Here is a 2,292-nt window from a genome sequence, read left to right as displayed (position 1 = left end):
GACGTAGAGGGCGGAGCTTCTCTGACCGGGGCGTGTGCTGTTGCTTCGGCCAGAAGGTTCTCTGGTGCAGGCGCTCCTCCTGCTGCCCCGCCCAGTAGGTTCGTTCGTACCGCTTCTTGTACACCCTTTCTCCCTCCTCCTTCTCCTCGCCCCGCCTTCCCTCCTCTTCTCCTCAGTCCCTCTAGTTCTTTCCCCGCCTCACCACCTTCCACGATCTCGCGAGACTTGGCCCAGAACATTGCGGATCGGGTCGGCGCCATTTTGGGACTGAGACTGGTTGTGGGGGAGGGAAAAGCGGCAAAAGGGGATTATTCAAAGTACCGAAAACCTCCTCCCGGGATCGAGCGCAGCGGCACCCCCAGGCCAGGGACACCTCTGGTGGGGCAGAAGGTAATATCGTCCTCTGTGCTCCACGCCGGAGTCTGGGGGAGGAGGGGGTTGCCCGTGTCGGCGTTGGGGTTTGAGGGGTCGGGAGCGGCGTTGGCGGCGCGAGGTGTGAGGCTGCCCGCGGCCGGGGGGGCGGCGGGGAGCCAGAGGGGCGAGGAGAGGGAGGCGCGGGGAGGCCTCGCCTGGGTGTTGACTCAGCCCCGGTGGCGCGGAGGTGACGGTTGTGGGAGGGGGTGGGTGCTTTGCTTTGGCGGCTGCGTGGTGGGGGGAGTGTTTGGCGGAGGCTGGAGCGGTCCGGCGCCCTCCGCGCTCGGTCTGCCTTCCTCAGGCCTCTCGCACGCGCCCGCCTGCTATGCAACACTACCCTTCTCCGAAGGGAGTCGAGGCCGAGTTGTGGCCTTCGGCTGTTTTCTTCAGCAGCGCTTCCGCGCTCCCCGCCTCTCTCGGATCCTTGGCTCTTGCCGGGGACCGAGGCCAGTGCTACCTTGCTCCTCACGAGTCCTGTGGGGACTGAAGAGACTAATTCTTTCGGGAGGCGAGATCTTTTTTTTTTTTTCCGGTTTAGGAGATGGGCCTGGTACCTCTCACTAATTTGGTTTTTGGGAAAAACCTGTTTTCTGTATTTTAAGGAAATAGGAAGCTATACCTTTATCCCACTGCCGCCCTCCAGAGCGGAGAAGTCTGACCCTCAGGCGAATTTAAGAAACATTCTTGGTCCACTCCTCCACCTCTCTAGCTTAGTGGAGAAAACATGCCTCTTTTAAACATTCAAATTGGAGGGAGCGTCTCTCTTATGTCCCTCATTCTCCCAAGTTACACATTTACTAATGCTTCATGGTAGCACAACTATTAGTTTTCCTTTGGAACATTGAATAGAATTGGAGAAAATCTTTTGTAAGATTGTCAATTTCATAGTTTTAGTATTTATTCAGAAAGGTTAGTTTCGCTCATATGATCCCCCAGTTCCCCAGTATTACGTCCGCACGCTGTTCCCAGTTCGAATCAGTACTTGTCCTCCTGCTTCCATTACCCACTGGTGCCCCCCAGTCCCTTCCTTTTCACTCAGTAGACTTTTATTTAAAGAGTGCTTGCTTTGGCAAAGCCCTTTTCCAGGTTCCTGTAGGATTATACAGAAGTGAATTTTGCTTTAAACGTTGATCTTTAAGATGGGGATAGATTTTTTTTTTTTTTTAGTTCAAAACCCAAACTCTGTGTAATTTAATTTTTTAAATAACTTTTACAGGTGATTGAATTATTCAGATATGAAGATGATCTTCTAGGTTTTGTGTAAAAGGCCCCGGATATTTCAAGTGGCCATTTTGGAATTACAATGTTTTTGGATAATTTTGCCCCTGAAGTTTATTAAAATTGGCAAGAATCATCTCTGAAGTGAATTGATAGTAGTGAACAGATTCTACAAACTACTTAAAAAGAGACCCAGGCATTTCTTCAGTATTTTGGTTCAAACGGATTATATAAGTGGTTAAAAGTATTTCAGCTGGTGATATTTTTGCCCCCCCACCCCCATCCTGTTGTTGTTCTTCAGCCAAACTGTAAGATTTGTTTGATTTGTGTACTGAGTAGTTTCAGCAGCTTCAAATTACTGTTTTGAGTATTGCTAAAGTTTCATGGCAGTTTATTTTTACCTTTATTAAAACTTTTAGGAATTTTTGACCTCAGCCCTTTTCATGTCACAATGGGACAGCTTTTCTAAATGAAGACATTGAAAGAATACAGAGTTTTTTTCTTTTTATCTTTTACTTACGTGGAAATTTAAGATGTTGCAGTTTTCCACCAGCATGGTAGTATTGAGATAGCTATTTGTGTCTTTTTATGTGCTGATGTTTAGGAATACTCTTCAGATGTGAAAATTTCTGTTCGTTTCTGCTTTTTGGCTCATAAGTT

At 48.3% G+C, this 2,292-nt stretch overlaps 1 long non-coding RNA gene across 1 annotated transcript; it reads left to right on the top strand.

Annotated features, from left to right (window-relative positions):
* Nucleotides 1-104: 104 nt before the first annotated feature.
* On the top strand, nucleotides 105-2,048 carry LOC107134920. The gene is made up of 2 exons (XR_001502492.2): nucleotides 105-390; nucleotides 1,631-2,048. It is a non-coding gene; the product is annotated as an uncharacterized LOC107134920 (long non-coding RNA).
* Nucleotides 2,049-2,292: the final 244 nt, after the last annotated feature.

Source organism: Marmota marmota, unplaced genomic scaffold, assembly GCF_001458135.2.
Source record: "Marmota marmota marmota unplaced genomic scaffold, marMar, whole genome shotgun sequence".
Classification (NCBI taxonomy): domain Eukaryota; kingdom Metazoa; phylum Chordata; class Mammalia; order Rodentia; family Sciuridae; genus Marmota; species Marmota marmota.
Note: the sequence above shows the minus strand (reverse complement) of the source record. Positions and strands in the feature narration are given on the sequence as shown.